This window comes from Bubalus kerabau, chromosome 4, assembly GCF_029407905.1.
Source record: "Bubalus kerabau isolate K-KA32 ecotype Philippines breed swamp buffalo chromosome 4, PCC_UOA_SB_1v2, whole genome shotgun sequence".
In the NCBI taxonomy this organism is placed as follows: Eukaryota; Metazoa; Chordata; class Mammalia; order Artiodactyla; family Bovidae; genus Bubalus; species Bubalus kerabau.
In genome coordinates, this window is record NC_073627.1 from 46,036,178 (window position 1) to 46,054,885 (window position 18,708).

An 18,708-nucleotide genomic window follows, 5' to 3' on the forward strand; every position below is an offset into this window, starting at 1 on the left:
GTGTTCTTGTCTGGGGCAGAGGCAGAACCTGCTTCGATGGATGACCGCCCCTGCGCCCAGTGGCCACTTTACAGTTGGCACAGGCTGCGAGCAGCAGGGCACAAGGGGTCTCTGTGGGCGCCTTCCTGGCGGAGGCTGGGGTCCCAAGAGAGAAGGCCATCTCAGGTCAAGAGTGGGGGCTCTCTCCCAGTTTCATCCACCCCCTGCCCCCATCCCAACTGGAGCTCCTTCACAAGCAAACGCTAGGAAAACAAAGGAAAATTATCCAGCAGGGGCCTTCCCCTCTGTGGAGCGAGGAAGTCTCGGTCTCAAGGTTAACGGGGAAAGAGGAACTCGCCTGGCTGTGCAGGTCACAGGGTCAGCAGGAATTCTGATAAACAAGAGGGACGGTGGCACCAGAGCAGGGTCCGGGTGGGAGGATCACTGAGATCTGGCCACAGGGTCAAGAGGAGGCCAAGGATGCACCCGTCTCAGGGAAATGAAATGGTGGTCATTTACAAGCACAAGTTGTTTAACATTCCAGGGGAGCTGGCTGCTAAGCCAACTCTTCCTGTAGAAGTTTAGGTGGTGGGTGAGTCATTGTTATAAATAGACCAGTGATCAGAAAGTCATCGGAAAGGACACAGTCCCAGAGACACAACCTTGGAGGGAGTAGGAGGGGCCACATACTTGAGAGCTGGGTTCCAAGAGAAACGCAGAGGGAGTGCTCTGACCGGCTACGGTGGAAGAGGAAGCAGACACTTAGCAAGAGGAAGACGCTGCAGGGGACTGACAGGGACCAGCCTCCCGCGTGGCTGAGCTAAGCCCCGCTCACAGCCCACCACTCCCTGGATCAGACCAAGCCATCTCATCTTCTAGAAATTCCTCCAAAGAATTCAGACTGTTCTAGGATCCCAAGAGACCTCATCCACCGAGGCACGGGAGAACAAAACTCTTCATCCAGAATCAGCTCCTTCATTCTCCTACAGTTGGCATGCCTGATGGGTGCTGGGGACACAGACAGCCCCTGCCCTCAAGTTCACAATGACTCAGAAATCTTAGGAAACTTGTCGAAGGGGAGAACACCATCAGGGTAACGAAGCCCTAGGCCCAGAGGAAATCTGAGTCCAGCCCGGGGTGGGGAGAGGTTGCCCAAAAGTTTTTCCTGATCCCCCTGAGGCCAGGCTGGGCGCCCTCCTCTTGGCTTCCCTGTACTCCATCAAATCGTGGGTCATGGAAAGCATTCAACTGTCCTGGAACTGGGCCAAGTCCCAAAGCTGAGAACAAAAGGAGCTAAGAACCTGGTACCTCCACACTCAGAAGGGGAGGCAGGGCTTGCCCAGGCAGCATAAAGCACAAGCCCCAAAAGGACTCAGAAGCCACGGAATCCACCCAAAAAATGTCAAGGGACAGGAAAGGGGAGTTTCACCTAGCATAATGGAAAGCAACGTGAAAAAATAAAAATGCTTCCTGTTTAGACGCCTGTGAACTGACATTCTCCAATAAACCATGAATCACGGGACGATGGCTTCTGTTTCCACAAAGGGACTGTAAGCTCCCTGAGTGGGGAGGACATGTCCCCCTCTGTCCCCAGCACCTGCAGGGTCCCAGGCCCAGTAATGCTCGCTGGAGGAACCCGATGCCCAGCTCCCTCCGTTCTCACCTGGGCTCCTCACACTGCATCTCCGGTCGGACTAGCCAACTCCTCAGAACCAGAAGCAGCCACATCTCACACGAGGCATCGACCCTTCGGGGGTCTCCCCTCATCCCAGGGCCCCCGATGTGGGCCTCAGAGTAAAACTCACTTTTGGGAAGACTCGCCCGCCCACCCTGGGCCTTCTGACTTCTCCTCTGGCTCGACCCTCTCCCCTTTTCTGGACTGAGGACCAGGCCCTCAGAGCCTGGCACACTTTATGGAGTGGACATTCCAGATTTCTTCTGGGAAAGCCAAGGGAGGGAGCTGCCCCACCCCCCACAATGACCCACCAGCTGGAGGTCAACAGGAAGTGGCCAAGAAGCCCTGGAGGAGATTCCCTCCTGCAGTGTAGAAAAGCCCCACTTCTATTCAGACAGGAGGTCAGGGAGGGGATGACAGTCCCCGTGAGCAGAGCCGACGGCCCCGGCCTTGGCAACTGAGATGCTGGGGCTGGACAGCTGGTTGGCTGACCCACTGACACAGAGGCCTTCCTCGGGTCTTCCTCCCAACACTGCCCCAAAGTGGGTAAGACATGGGAGGGCAGTTCCGAACCACCAGCCCCCTCAGACACTCCAGTTAGGAGGGCCCAGAGACCCAGCACCCACTCATGTCTCAAGATCCCCAGGGAGGCCTCAGGATACAAGCACATGGCCCCCAAAAGACCTCAAAGGTCACCCAGCGCAATGGTTATCACTGTGCCCCAGGGAGCCCCAGGACCCCGGACAGGGGCAGCACAGCCAAGACCTGGGCCCCTCCTCCCATGTGGGAGCTTAGCTTTTTTTTTAATCAAATATTTGTTTGTTTGTTTATTTGGCTATGACAGGTGTTAGTGCAGTACACAGGCTCTTTAGTTGTGGCATGTAAACTCTGAGTTGCACAATGTAGGATCTTAGTTCCCTGACCAGGAATCGAACCCAGGCCCCTTCTGCTGGGAAAGCAGAGTCTTAGCCACTGGAACACCAGGGAAGTCCCAGAGCTCAGCTTTGATCTGTTCTCCTTATGAATGCAAAAGGAGGTTACCCAGGCAGGGTTTTGTTTCACAGCTGGGGAAACTGGGACCAGAGAGTGGGGAGGACTGGACCAAGGACACTGAAACAGGGAGTCAGGGTCGGGCTAAGGAGCTGGAGCTAAGTGTAGCAGGCACTGGGGAGCCAGGGAAGGTTTCAGGGAGGGAGTGGCAAGCCTGAAACAGGCAGAGAAGAGACCGACTAGGGGATGGCTGAAACTGGCTACACTGGGAGCTGGGAGATGCGGCAAGAACTCAGCGGGAGGGGACGAAGAAGATAAGAAAGAAACAGACCTACTCTGAAGACATACAGATCTGGGTCTTGGCGCCTGGCTGAATGGTGCCAGCAAGTATGACCTGGCAGGAATGGGCAAGTGAGCAGAGGGGCCAAAGACAACCCTGAGTTTCTGACGAGGTTGTCTGAGAAGCTGGTGGGGCCTTTAGCAGGAAGAGAGTAGTCAGGGGGCTCAAATTCAGGCAGGTTTGCTTTGAGGAACAGGAAGGACAAGGCCACTGGGGTTGTGGCTTAAGTCTACTTTCCTACAGTGGATTTTTTTAAGCTTTTTATTTTATATTGGAGTGTAGCCAGTTAACAAAGTTGTGATAGTTTCAAGTTAATAGCAAAGGGACAAAGCCATGCATATACATGTATCCATTCTCTCCCAAACTCCCCTCTCGTCCTGGTGGCCATATAACACTGAACAGAGTTCCCTGAGCTATACAGTAGGTCTTCCTACAGTGGGTTTTAAAGTCAGCTAGAGAGACTTCCCTGGAGGTCCAGTGGTTAAGACTCTGCGCTTCCACTGCAGGGAGTGTGGGTTTGACTCCTGACTGGGGACTGAAGATCCCACATGCTATGCAGGAAAGCCAAAAATTAATAAAAATTATTTAAGTAAATTAATTAATTAAAAAATAAAGTCAGCTAAACTTGAGCGCCAGCCCCCTAAGCTCTTCCATCAATTGTTTAATCTCTCTGAGCTCAGTTTCCTCACCTTGTAAACCGAGGGTAATAATAGTTCACACCCTAAGGATTATCAACAGGACTAAGACACCACACGTAAAGTGCCTGGTGCATTTTAACTGCTGATAAGTATTTGCTGTTGTTCTTATTACTGAACTTCCCTGGTGGCTCAGACAGTAAAGAATCTTCCTGCAATGCAAGAGACCCAGGTTCAAGCCCTGGGTTGGGCAGATCTCTTAGAGAAGGGAATGGCAACCCACTCCAGTATTCTTGCCTGGGAAATCTCATGGACCGGGGAGCCTGGCGGGCTACAGTCCATGGGGTTGCAAAGAATCGGGTACAACTGAGTGACTAACGTTACTATTATGTCAAGTTCTTAACATACATAACCTCATGTCATCCTCCCAGCAATCTGCAAAGCTGTTCTTTTCCCAATTTGCAGGAGAGACAAACAGAGGCTCAGAGAGATTAAAAAAGTGACTCAGGGTCACACAGCAAGCATTAAGGCGAGAGCAGAGATTTGAAGCCAGATGCTTCTGGTTCAAAACACAACCTTCCCAGCATCAGCTGTACCTCCACTGCCTTCCTGGGACTGCAGGGCTCTCTCCCACTTCTAGAAAGGGGAGAGTCAACAGATGCGAGAGTGGGTGATAGGTTTGAACCTATAGGATAGAATCACCTGGACATGGTTTGGACAATTTCATTTGTCTCCAGTGGACCCGATGACATTTTCCTTTTTTCTGTCTCCCCACTTTTTCTTCTCTCCCATCAATGAGACTGTACTCTCAACTCCAGTGAATCACCGGAAAATTTAAGTTTAAAAAAAAAAAAATTAAGAGGAACATTGCTCCTACGTAAGCCCCTGCCATCTGTGAATCATTCAAGACAGGTATAATGGACATAATTATAGCTCACCCACAAGCTAGACCCAAAATCAGTCCTAAAGGCTGATTTCAGAATCTAGTGGTTTCCCCAGCAAAGCCCCGGGCAACTCAAACCTGAACGGGTGCTCATGGCCTTGGTCATTTCACTGGGGGCCCAGAGTGGGAGGAACCTGGGTACCATGCCCTGACCCCAGAGACATAGCAATTTTAGAACTCCCCTCCAGCCCCACCCCCACACCAGCTTCACCCACACCACCTTTCCACCCCCACTTTCTCAGGGCTCCTCCCTCCATTTGAACTCATCCTCCTTCTGACCACCTTGCTTCTTATTCCTTTATTTCCTTTAATAAAGCCAGACCTTTATTCCTCCATCACTGTAAAGTCATCTGACCTAGCAAGACGTGGGGCGATATTCAACTCATGATACTACAAATAACACCTTCCTTTACATGTCCAGACGGCCAGGAGCTCGATTATTCACAGGGTTTGTGTGGCAGTTCAGTGAGAGGATGCATGCAAGGTCCCCTCGCACAATGTCTATGTTCAGTAAATGCCAGCTATTATTAGCACTTCCAGCCTCTTCACCATCCTGGGAGATGGACGTCCAGGAGCTCCCAAGTAAGAGGGCCGCCTCCACCCACAGCCTCGGGGCCCCGTATTCTGGTAGCCAGGATAAGGAGTCCCAAGGGGACACGAGTTAGATTGTCAGAGCTGGCAGGTCATCCATACCCAATAGGGAAACTGGGCCCCCAGAAAGGCAGAGACCAGCTCAAAGCCACCCAGTTGGTCAGTGGCAGAATCAGGGCAGGATCCTAAGCCTCCTGCACCCAGGCCTCTTCTCCTTGCACACCAGTACATGTGCCCCCCTCAGAGTCACAGAGATCATGGAGCAAGCTTGATGCGTCTCTGCGATCCCAAGAGATGAGACGAGCTTCTGGGAAATGGGAGGCATTCTGCTCTCAGCTAATTCATTCCAAGATTCTCTAGCTCAAGGTCAGATGCAAAGGGCCTGTGGTCAGTGAGAAGCATGCTCTTGCATGTTAATCTCGCTGGTACCAAAAGGAAAAAAAATACCCCTAGAGTTCTCAGGGAAGAGCCCTGGAATCGGCCTAAAATATCATCAGGAAGCACAGTTTGAAGACCTCCCTTTCCAACCTGCTCTCCAGGACCCCTCTGCAGGGACTGCACCCCCAGACCCATCAGCTCACCACCTCCTCCAGGCCTCAAGACACCCTAAGGTCTCACATTCCCTATAGTCCTTTCCGCATCAGCAATTCAAGAAAGGCCCCTTGCCAGTCTACCGAGACAAAGGCATGGTCCCTCCCCTCCCAGAGCTCATTGGCTGGCCGGTGGAGAAAATACACAAATGGAGAGGAGATAGGTGTGGGCAGAGACAGTCCAGCGAGACCTTGCATGAGTCAAAGTAAAAAGATGTCATCCCAAGAGGCATGTGGTCCTCCCTGCTGCTGTGGTCTTCTTTCCAAGCAAATCAGCTACATCTTTCAAGGGCCCCTCCTCCAGGAAGCCTTCTTTGATATAAACGGTGCAAAAGCGCTCCTCTGAACTTCCACCCTCCATCCTAACTGGGCTGTGACCATTCAGCGCCTTCCCCTGCCCCATAGCTGGGGCCCTTGACCCACCTGCAGGGTCTACCCTGCCCCAAGCACAGAGCTAACGTCCACCTGAGGTAGCCTCAACTCCTGACCTTCTGATGGCAAACCGGCCCCTTTCCCAGTTTCCCAGGCTGCCTTTATCTGCTTCCTCCCACAGGAATCCAAGGCAGCAAGAGGCTTAAAAAAAAAAAAAAAAATCTTCCACTCCCTCAGCAGCATAGGGTCCTGGGTTGCAGTGGAGGCTGAGGTTTTGTATCAGAAGGGTCCTGACCCCATCTGCCCCATGATTGGCAGGGAGGAGCAGTGTTCCTCGTCCAGTCAGGGTTCCACCCTCTAGGCTACCAGTAACAAAAACCTCAGCTAACACAGACTTCAGCACACTGAGGGTTATTTTTCTCACATAAGATGTCCAGAGATGTGTGCATGTGTGTGTGCTAAATCACTTCAGTCATGTCTGACTCTTTGCGACCCCATGGATTGTACCCTGCCAGGTTCCTCTGTCCACGGGATTCTCCTGGCAGCAATACTGGAGTGTGTTGCCATTTCCTTCCCCAGGGGATCTTCTCAACCCAGGGATGGAACCTGAGTTTCTTACGTCTCCTGCATTGACAGGTGGGATCTTTACCACTAGTGCCCCCTGAGTGGGACCTTCCTAGTGGTCCAGTGGCTAAGACTCTGAGCTCCCAATGCAGGCGGCCTGGGTTCAATCCCTGGCTGGGGAACTAGATCCCACATGCTGCAACTAAGACCCAGAGCAAACCTGGACTTTTAATGCCCAAGCCAGAGTCCTTCCCAGGCTGCCTCTGGCTGTTTCATTCAGCCAGGGACAGAGCCAGAGGTGGGAGCTTGGATGCTGAAGCCTGATGGAGCCCATCCCAGCCTGGACTCTTGGGGGGTTTCTGGAACTTCTTTGGTTCCAAGGCAAGAGGCACCAGCCAGGAGGGCAGGCTGCAGGGCCCACGGCAGCTCTTGAGAGGCCGGTTCCTACCACCAATCCTTAGGCTGAGCTCTGAATCATAACTAAATGGATAAAAAGCATTTCAAGGGAAATTCTGGGTAAGGCAAGTTAGTACCAGTTGACTCACCTTGAAACTGCCCTCAAGAAGTTCTAATTAATATCTCTAACCCTTCTAGTTTCAAATGTACTCTCCTTGCCTTGGGATTTCACCCCGTGCTCAAAGAAAAAAAACAGTTAGAACCCTAGAAAGACGCATAAAGGCCTCAATATGGAACACTTTGACGTAGTACATTATGCAATGTACATTTTTTAAAAATTTTCTTTCTTTGTGGCTGTGCTGGGTCTTTGTTGCTACGTGCAGCCTTTCTCTAGTTGCAACTCACAGGCTTCTCATCGCGGTGTCTCCTCTAGTTGCAGAGCATGGGTTCTAGAGCATATGGGCTTCGGTAGCTGCAGCACATGGGCTCATTCACTCCCCGGCATGTGGGACTGAACCCATGTCTCCTGCATTGGCAGGCAGATTCTTTACCACTGAGCCACCAGGGAAGCCTGTATATATTTTAAAATAAAAGCTAAGAAGAGAAAGCTCTTAGACACTGGAGTAATTGCCCCCATTTTCAAGGTTGCTTCTGTTAAAGAGGTACTAACTACCAAAAAAGTAATTTCACCAAAAGGGATCTGCATCAAAGAGACAGTGCACAATGCAAATTAAATGACAAGGGCTATCATGTTTCACTTACCAAATTAGGCTCCCAAATTATTTTAATTATATATCTGCTGTGGCAAGGAATAGAGCAGACCCTCTTGCATGCTCCTGGTGGGTGTTATTAATTGAAACACACTTTCTAGAAAGTAATTTGGTGATACCTATTGAAAACCTGACAAAAGTTCATATCCTTTGATCCACTGTTAGGAATCTCCCCGCAAAGAAGCCATTCAAAATGCTGGCAAAGAGCCAGATGCAAAGAGGTTCATTATAAGTATTTCATAATGAGGGAGAAATAAAAACAGGCTAGATATTCAGCATTAGGCGAACCATCAAGTAAAATGTGGGTCATTCAAAGTATTGCATCTTATCTGGTTACTGGAAGTTTTTGCTAACAGGTGGAAGACCCAAATCAAGGGTTATGATTGAGCAGTGATGTCTGCTCCTTGCAGGACTTTGTGAGGAGGGTGGAGAGCAGACACGTGCTATGCACACAAACGATTCGGTGGAAGACTTGAGGTCACCAAGCAGGAGCAGGAGGTCGCAGTCTCTGGTTTCTGTTCTCATTTGCAGTATGTATGGATTTCCTTTAGCATTTTTGCCTTCTTCAGGCCAGTGCTAATCCACCATGTCTGTCTCTGGACATTCAGATGACTGGGATCTCCTCTAGAACCAGGCACTTTCCCATGTAGAAACCCCAAGACTGAATGACCTCTCTCATCTCTGTTTGCATGATGATTTGTTCTAATTTTTTAAAAAAATGTCCTATGATCAGTATGTAGAAGGTTTAGTAAGTACGGTGGCAGGAGCGGGGAGGAGTAGAAAAATTCACAAAGCCCACATCCCCTAGCTAAGGGTGGGTCAACAGCTCTTTCAAGGACCACCACCTGCTTCAAGATATTTGAGGAACCCAGGAATCTCAAGCCCCACATTTAGATTGAGTTTATCTCAGATTCTAGAGCCCCCAGGCACCTGCCAAAGAAATTTAAAATCCTCTTAAAAGAAAGCATCATTGTTTTACAAATAATTTTTTCCAACACCATTTCCTCCACCAAATAAACAAGGGACAAGACACCATGAGTGAAAACTGGCAGAAAAAATAGACAAGAGATACAAACTAATAGGGAGCCTGGATCCTGGCATTAATCAGACAGGACCACAAAATAACTGTGCCTGCTACGTTCAAAGAGATAAAAGCTAAATTTGAAAAGACTGGCCAAACACTTGACATTATAAGCAGTAACATGTCAGATTTGGAAATGAACCAAATAAAATAATTGAATTTACTCAACTGAAAATATAATAACCAAAATGCCTAGGCAAGATGCCAGCATCACAGACTGTCCCTTTCTGGTCTGTGTTTTGGGGCAGTGGAGAGCTGACACTGAGCCAGGGCTGAAGTTTACTTCTGTCTCGTGTTGAAGCACGTAAGGTTTGTTACCACCAATGCACCTTGAGTCAGGTCGGGAGATTTTGCTTGCTTCTCAGCCCAGACTCTGGAAGTAGCTTTCATATTAATTTCAAAGGCACCAGCAATTATAGCACCCTAGGGTGGTAACTAAGGACTCTAATTTTGATCCCAATGCAAGAGAAAGAGTCTCACCAGAATGCTTGGCTAAGGCAGGAAGGATGAGATATATTTGAGGAAGACTTCTTTCCAAATGTTTGCAAATTTGTTTTAAATTGCTCAACTTTCCTTCTCAGGAAATCTCATCTGTAGAGCAAGCATAACCTCTCTCTTTGCCAACTTTCCTAAAGGATTACTTAGGCCCATTTGCAGTGGTCATCCCAATGTTACTTATAATGGAAGCCCCCTAAGTGTTCAACTGTAGTGGAAGGGCTACATTAATAGGGCCACAGCCACTGATGAACCATTTATTAGCTACCCTGTGCTGGGCTTTCCTGGTGGCTCAGACTGTAAAGAATCTGCCTGCAATGCAAGAGACCCAGGTTCGATCCCTGGGTCAGGAAGATCCCCTGGAAAAAGGAATGGCTACCCACTCTAGTATCCTTTCCTGGATAATTCCATAGACAGAGGAGCCTGCTGGGCTACAGTCCATGGGGTCACAAAGAGTTGGACACGACTTAGCAACTAACACTTGCACTTTTTCACTGTTGCCTCTCAAAGCTGGTGGGGAAAGAGAAGAGGCCAGAGGGGCCATTCCTGGCCCTCCAAACAGCCTGCAGACATCCACAGCTTAAAACTGCAGGCCTGGGGAGAAATAAAGACAAAAAGCTCTAAGATATGAACCAATCCTGAGACAACCTGCCAGCAAGGTCAGTGGGGTAGCTGACTCTGACTTCAGCACCTCTGACCTTCTCTTTACTGATTTAGATGGACAGAAACCCAGGACCTAGCTGCCAAGAGAGCAGCCAGGTTGTTTTGTGGTTCTGGAGTCAAAAGTCTGGATTTTTTACAATATCTATTCATTTATATGGCTGCACCAGGTCTTAGATGCAGCATGCGGGACCTTCAGTGGAGGCATGTGGGATCTAGTTCCCCAACCAGGGATCGAACCTGGGACCTCCTGCACTGGGAGCACGGAGTCTTAGTCACTGGACCACCAAGGAAGTCCCCAACGGTCTGGATTTTATCTTCAGGTATCCGAGGGGAAATATCTCACCACAAGAGCTGGCTTCCCGCCCCAGCCAACACATACGCTCCTGTTTTAACCCAGCCTCGAATGGCACAGGGAAGACCTTGAGACCCTCTGATTGTCTAAGACAGGAACCCAAATAGACAGGACTAAAATAGTCACACGCTCCCAAGTCTCACTCTCTCAGAGGCCACATGAGAACCTGGCCAAGTACAGATGGTCATTTACCTGACGCAGGAGAGAACGAGAGTTGACAGCCAAAATGGGGCAGAACTGGAATTTTAAAACTAGATCTCATGCCAACAACCATCCTCTGTTCTCTGCATCAGTCTAGCTGTGTGTAAGGCTGGACCCCACTGCTCCCTCTCGCACCCCAAGGCTGAGCCATGACTTTCCTAAACATTTTTTAATTGGAGTAAAATTGCTTTACAGTGTTGTCTTGGTGTCTGCTGTATGACCACGTGAATCAGCTATAAGTATACAACTGATAAGAACAGATGTTATACTTCATCTTAGCCAAAAGGCCAAGAAGGGATCCTAAACATTTTAAAAGAGAAAGAACTGACAATATGGTTGCTTTGCCCAAGAGTTCAACAAGATATGTGGTGATTTACTCAAAACCCAACCCTGGAGAAAATACTGCATGATTTTATAAAATCCTCCCTCACTACCTGTAACCTCTTTTACTACATGCTGGGAATTTAAGTCAGGAAAAAAAAAAAAAACAAACAAACAAAAAAAAAAACACCTTTCTCATACAAAAAAAAAAAGATAAACATGTGAGGTGATAGATGTTCATGAATGATGGGAATCCTTTCACAAGTGGTACTTACATATCACCAAAATGTGTGCATTTAAGTGTTTTGAGGTGTACTTTAAATACCTTACAATTTTATTTGTCAATTATGCCTCAATAAAGCTGGGGGGGGGGGAATCCACAATGATTACCCCCCAAAAAAAAGAAATGAAAAAACTTGAGTTTTTTCCCCCCTTGAAGGAAGAGACTTAACATTCAGTGGGTGATTGCTCTGTGCCAGTTAATAAAGTAGACAATTTAAACTAATTACCCCATTCAAGCCCAACTATCAGATGAGAACACTGAGACTTGGCAAGCTTGGCCCTCTCAAAGCTGCATGGCAAAGAAGTGACTGACTCATTACTCAGAGCAGCCTGAGCTCCCTACTAAAGCCCTTTCTCTTAGCCTACTAGCCAGCCAGTAGGGTGGTCCATTCATTCGAGTCAGCCTGGTTTGCCTGGGACTTTCCAGGTTTCATCCATCATCTCAGAAACCCTTCAGTCCAAGGCAAAGTGGAAAAATGTGTCACTATATTGGGCAATTATCCAAGGCTAGGGAAACATTATGACGGCTGCTGGCTGCTAGTTTTCACATCATTTTGGTTTAAATCAAACATTTTTCCTTTTGGTACATCTGAAGCACAGAATATGTCAACACATCCTGACTTCCCCATTTCTGGATTTTCCTTTCTTTTTTTTTTTTTTGGCTGTTGTTGTTCAGCCATTAAGTCATGTCCAACTCTTTGTGACCCCATGGACTGCAGCACACCAGGCTTACCAGACCTTCACCATCTCATAGAGTTTGCTCAGATTCATATCCAGTTAGTTGGTGATGCTATCTAACCATCTCATCCTCTGCTGTCCCCTTCTCCTTTCGCCCTCAATTTTTACCAGCATCAGGGTCTTTTCCAATAAGTCAGCTCTTCATACCAGGTGGCCAAAGTATTGGCACTTCAGCATCAGTCCTTCCAATGAGTATTCAGAGTTGATTTCCTTTAGGATTGACTGGTTTGATCTCCTTGCTGTCCAAGAGAGACTCAAGAGTCTTCTCCAGCACAATTTGAAAGCATCAGTTCTTTGGTGCTCAACCTTCTTTTTGGTCCAACTCTCACATCTATACATGACTACTGGAAAAACCACAGCTTCGATCATATGGATTATTTGTCAGCCAAGTGATGTCTCTGCTTTTTAATACTCTGTCTAGGTTTGTCATAGCTTTTCTTCCTAGCATTTTTTAATTTCATGGCTGCATTTTTATAGCCCTGAAAACACTAACTTCATCCTGAAGTCCATGTACTCTACCCAGGAAAGTAGGAGGCTTGAAAATTAAACAGGAATTGTTGAAAGCCCCATGTTTCTTTCTTAGAGAAAATGGAGTCTCTAGGGGGTGGATATCTCCTCTCAAAACCAGAAGCCCTGAGCTGGTTCTGCCCAATAAATAGCTGTGTGTCCTTTGGTAAGTCCCTTCCTCTCTCTGAGCCTCCATTTGCAACACAGGAGTTTTAAGCGATCCCTCAAGGAGTACACAGGCCTTGATGCTCAGCCCCCTCATTCCACAGATGACAACCAAAGGCCAGAGAAGTAAGGAGGCTTGGCCAAGGTCATCCAGCAGGCTGAAGCACTACAGGAAATCTCAAGAGCTTTGTCCACCCCCTCGAATACACAGCAGAGAAAAAGCAGAGTGTGCTAAGAAACAGAATCTGTTTAATGTTCCCTTCTAAGCCTGTAAGGCAAATGAGCCAAATGCTGCAAGATTAAGGATTCTGATCTTTAAAAACAAATCAGGGTTTAATTTGGGTTTTCTTAAAGCCTCATAAAAAAGGGGAGCTGAATCCTTGACCAAATATTCAGCATTCCAAACTGGGAAGATGAGATAGATTTTAATCCCCTGCGTGAGGAGCGGGTGGGCTGGAGGATGTATGCTTCCATTGGCCTGCATAATTTTCAGATGTGTAAACGGCAGGCCGACTGGAGAAGAGATCAGCCCCAAAGGGCCAGACAGGGAAGGTGGGGGCTCTGAGCAAAGCCAGAACGAGGGCTAACTGGGCTGCACACTGGTGGCCCAGGGAGGTCAAGTAATTTGCTTAAAGTCATCCAGCTAGTAGGTGGAGGAGTCAGGAATTGAAGCCATATCTACATTCAAGTTTAGGGGCCCACTGGCTATGCTGATCAGCTGGTAAAGAATCAGCCTGCAATGCGGGAGACCTGGTCGATCCCTGGGGTTAGGAAGATCCCCAGGAGAAGAAGGGAAATGCTACCCACTCCAGTATTCTGGCCTGGAGAATTCCATGGACTGTACAGTCCATGGGGTCGCAAAGAGTCAGACACAACTGAGAGACTTTCACTTTTCACTTTTGGCTATGCTGTGTAATTTTTGTTATTGTTCAGTTACTCAGTTGTGTCTGACACTTTGCAACCCGTGGACTGCAACACACCAGGCTTCCCTGTCCTTCACTATCCCTCAGAGTTTATTCAAACTCAGTGCATTAAGTCAATAATGCCATCCAACCATCTCATCCTTTGTCTCCCCCTTCTCCCCTGTCCTCAATCTTTCCCAGCACCAAGGTCTTTTCCAATGAGTTGGCCCTTCGCATTATGTGGCCAAAGTATTGGAGCTTCAGCATCAGTTCTTCCAATGAATAGTCAGGGTTGATTTCCTTTAGGACTGACTGGTTTGATCTCCTCACTGTCCAAGGGACTCTCAAGAGTCTTCTGCAGCACCACAATTTGAAAGCATCAATTCTTGGGCACTCAGCCTTCTTTATGTTCCAAGTCTCACATCTGTACATGACTACTGGAAAAACCATAGCTTTGACTAGATGGAGCTTTGTCAGCCAAGTGATGTCTCTCCTTTTTAATATGCTCTCTAGGTTTGTAATAGCTTTTCTTACAAGGAGCAAGCATCTTTTAATTTCATGACTGCAGTAACCATCTGCAGTGATTTTTTAAGAGCTGAAATTTGAATGGAGAAATCAGGGCACCCTTCAATTGTCCAGAGAGTCTGCTATGAACTCTCCAGGTTCTTTCTGGATATTTCTCCTGCTACAATCTTCCAGGCTGTTTCCTTAGCCTCCCTATATGGCATTGAAACTTATTCATTTATTCAGTCATTCACTCAACAAATGTTTACTAAGCATCTACTATGTGCTGGCTTCAATGCACAAGGGGATGTGGGCTGACATGTCCCATCAAGGAAATAAGCCAATCAAGCTGACATGGAGATGTGTCTAAGTCCTGTAGGATTAAGAAAGGTTTCCTGGAGGAAGCAATATTTGCAGTGGCACTTGAGTTGGATTTGAAAGTATCAATGGTCACATCAACATAAAACTTGATTGAACTATTTAGTCATTTACTAGCAGCTTGGGTCCCCCCACCTCCAGGATAGTATCATCAGCTGAAACAAATTTGGGGATTGTCTAGGAATGCCAATTATCCTCAAATATTCCAAAATTAAGCATTATCAGACTCTCAAGGAACTCCATCTCACTTATAGACACTTGCTTCCATCAGTTTTGGGCAGGTAGGGGAGGGAACTCCCAGAGCCCTTGCATCCCTGCACCAGTTACTTCAATAAACACACAGGCCTGTGTGGGCGGTAACGCAGCCTCATTTTAGAGCTGAAGAACAAGCTCAGAGAACGAGGGTGACTTGCCAAGGTCACACCGTTATCCAGGGCAGCTCAGGGGTGCGTATCTAAACCTCACCGCTGCTTTCATGGCTCTATCTGCCTCTGTGTGCCAGACATGAGGAGATGCTTGAAAAACAAAATCTCTCCAAAGAATAGTCCCATAAAGACGTCAAACAGGAAATGATTCTGCACCTCCAGGGAGCTTAGCCTCCTGCTGACACCTCCTGATGGGGGTTCACAGACCTCACCTCCAGGAAGCTCTTGCTCTGCTCAGAAAGACCTAAACGTCTAGAAACCACAGAGGCCCATGTCTAACCTTGAGCTGAGTTGTGTGGCATCCCTGGTGTGCTCAGTGGTGGGTACCAATGAGGGCCGGTGGAGGGGGGGGGTGGTGGTCAGAGATCAGGGGAGACAACTTCATGCTGGCTAAAAAGGCTGGGAAGGGTTTTGACAAGGATATGGAGAAATTGGAAACCTGTGCCTTGTGGGTGCAACTCATGGAAAATATGACAGTTCTTCCAAAAAGTAGAAACAGAACCCCACGTGACACAGCAATTCCACTTCCAGGTATACACCCAAAGAACAGAAAGCAGAGTCTCAGAGAGATATTTGTACACCCATGTTCATAGCAGCCTTACTCACAATAGCTAAAAAGTGGAAACAAGTGAAATGTCCACTGATGGATGAATGGATAAACCAAATGTGGTATATCTATTCAGTGGAATATTATTCAGCCTTCAAAAGGAAGGAAATCCTGACATGTTACAACATGGATGAATCCTGAAGACACTATATTCAGTGGAATAGCTTCCCGGGTGGCACTAGTGGTCAAGACTGCCACTGGCACCAACGCAGGAAACATGAGACAGGGGTTCAATCCCCGGGTCAGGAAGATTCCATGCAGAAGGAAACGGCAACCCACTCATGCCCGGAGAATTTCATGGACAGAGGAACCTGGCAGGCTACAGTCCATAAGGTCGCACAGAGTTGGACATGACTGAAGTGACCTAGCATACACACAAGCCAGACATAAGAAGGACATATATTGTGTGGCTCCACTTATATGGGTAGTATATACTAGAGGAATCAAACTCAAAAGCAGAAAGTAGAATGGTGGCTGCCAGGGGCTGGCGGAATGCACAAATGGGGAACTGTTGAATGAGTACAGAGCTTCAGGTTTGCAAGATGAAAAAGTTCTGGAGATTGGTTGCACAACAACATGAATGTACTTAACACCCCCAAACTGTACACTTAAAAATGGTTAAGATGGTAAATTTCATGTTATGTGTATTTTACCATGATTTTCTTTGCAAATTAAAAGAAAGGGAGTGGGGACAGAAAAGAAGAAAGGAAGGAGGGGAGGAAAGATCAGGAAGGCTTTGGACAGACAAAAGGGGAGGAAGAAGCCATTTGATGGCTGATGCAGATAGAGAATGGTCCTCCAGCACTAACAGACCAGGTTTCTTTCCCCCCACCCCCTGCTCAGCTCAGCTCTACAACTTCAGGGTAGTTTCAGGCTTGATTCTCCAGCTCAGGCTGCAGCAACCACATCCTTCCAGACCCAAATTCAGCCAAAAAGAGCAAGTGTCCCTGCAGAAGTGCAGCAATTCACTCTGGTTGGACCAGCTTAGGTCACCTGCCCACCATCCACCCAGGAGGCAATCAGGGGGCATTGTGATACACTGCTCAGCTTTGGGTTGAATCATGGGTTCTACTCCTGATGCTGGGAGCAGAACTAACTCCACCCAGAAGTTCACAGACCAAAAGCGGGACAGAGATGTTTCGAGGGGAAAATTAGGGCATAGCTACCAAAGAGATAGTAATGGATGGACATGGATGCAGAGTTTCCTGGACTCAGTAGATATTCACCGGTTCCATATCCTGAAGAGAATCTGAGGTTCAGAGTGGTTTCATGACTTTCCCAAGACAACCGAGCGGTAAGAAGTAGACTGAGGACTCAAGTTCAGGTCTTCTGCTCCAATTCGAAGATATAAACTCTGTGTGTCTTGGGAGGTAAGAGTACTAAAGCCTACAATCGGGCTGGATGGTGATACAGATGAAGGTATCTTCTTGATAGAATGCACCCAGCTTATGGAGAGTTTTACAAGTCAGGAAGAGGAGGCTGAGTTTAGTGAAGAAGGAAATAGGAAACTTCTGTGGGTTTCAGTCGAGACAGTGACAGGGTGGAAGCTGAGACCCACCCCACAAGACTGCTGTCGGGGGATCCAGACTCATCAGTTCAGACGGAAACTCCCTGTTACACCTTGGGGACATTTTCAGAAAGACGGTCTCTGCAAGGCGTGCCTACTCCGCACCCCCACCGCGTGGCTCCAGCCTGTCCTTGGGAGATGCTAAGGGCCCCTCCCCCTTCACCATGTTGTGGCTTTGGCAACCACTTTGGAAACTGCAAGTTTTAAATGAATTTCCACCCCAGAGGAAGTTGAGAAGCAGGCATGTTCCGCCAGGCACTTCTGAGCTCCCAACATTTCTCCTTCCCCTTCAGTCAAAGGATCAAACACTCTTTCACAATGGAAGGAGGGGACAGAGGGAAGAAGCAGGCAGAAGGGTTAACAGAAAGAAAATAAAAGAATAAGAGAATCTCATTTGATCTTAATCAGACAAAGTTTACATCTGAATTATACATTTTTCCCTTCCCTGCTGAGAAAACCAATACATGAGGGAAAACAAATCACATGGTATTTATTTACTTCCCTTGAAATCTCTCTGATTGATTCCAAAAGGATTTAGGAGGCTTCCAAGACTAAACACAGTGGTGACTATGATAATTAGGGACCAAAAAAAGGCAACAAGACTGTGAAGGTAGCAGAGAGAGTATGGATCAGCAGACACCTGAGGGAAAAAAACTGATTTGTGACTTGGAGCTTCAATTTGGCCCCATGTGGGCAAAATACTAGCTCGACATTAGTTTCGTCCTCTGATGATAGAAAGCATTCAAATGCATCTGTGGCCACAAACTTTTTTTTTTTCCTGAGACTCCACTCAAGATGAAATACATTACATGAGACTGACAAATTACATCTGAGCTACAGAGAATAACAAGGGCAGTAAACCCAAAGGGCTTTTGAAGGAGGCGGTGTCCAGAATGGCAATGAACGTTCTACACGGCATTTTTTGTTGCCAAAAGAATAAGCATACTGTTGGACTGAATCATGTGTCCTTTGAGTAGAAAGACGTCCAGCTCATCCCAGGCCTGGATGAGTTAACTGTAGCCAGATGGGCAGTGTGGAAGGTGCTGAGATGTAGAGCTTGTTGACCTGATCTGGACCTACACATGAAGCTGGAGCACACAGAGGAGAGGAGAGGACTATAACCAGCTGCCCATCCGTTCCTGGCCCTTTAAGCAACCTGACCCAATCACACACCCCATCCCTGGAGGTCAATCAAGCACCTTTCCTCCCCATCCCTTAACCCCTGCATGCTTTAAGATCCTGTCGTATCTGAAGTCTTCAGCTACCACTACACAAGTTCAACCTCCAATTAGAATGAATATCTGTAGGTTGCCTCCCCACATCCAGGCTTCCCTGTGGCTCAACTGGTAAAGAACCTGCCTGCAGTGCAGGAGACCTGGGTTCGATCCCTGGGCTGGGAAGATGCCCTGGAGAAGGGAAAGACTACTCACTCCAGTATTCTGGCCCAGAGAATTCCAGGGACTGTATAGTCCATGGGGTCGCAAAGAGTCAGACACAACTGGGCAACTTTCACTTACTTACTTCCTTCCCCACATCCATTCCCTCCTTCTCCCACTTTAGTGTGCCTGAATGTCCTTTGAGAGCACTCTTGCCCCCATTTTCAGCCATGTGGTTTTGGGTGGGATTGATTCTATCCCCAAACCTAGGGCTGAATCTTCTGACTCAACACTTAATG

General features: G+C 47.7%; 1 protein-coding gene and 1 pseudogene across 14 annotated transcripts in view; both read right to left on the reverse strand.

Annotated features, from left to right (window-relative positions):
* The window catches only part of LOC129649598 (uncharacterized), a 139,963-nt gene that overhangs the window by 93,653 nt on the left and 27,602 nt on the right, over window positions 1-18,708 (reverse strand). The gene's annotated exons all lie outside the window — the stretch shown is intronic.
* On the reverse strand, window positions 10,840-10,936 carry LOC129651823 (uncharacterized; annotated as a pseudogene).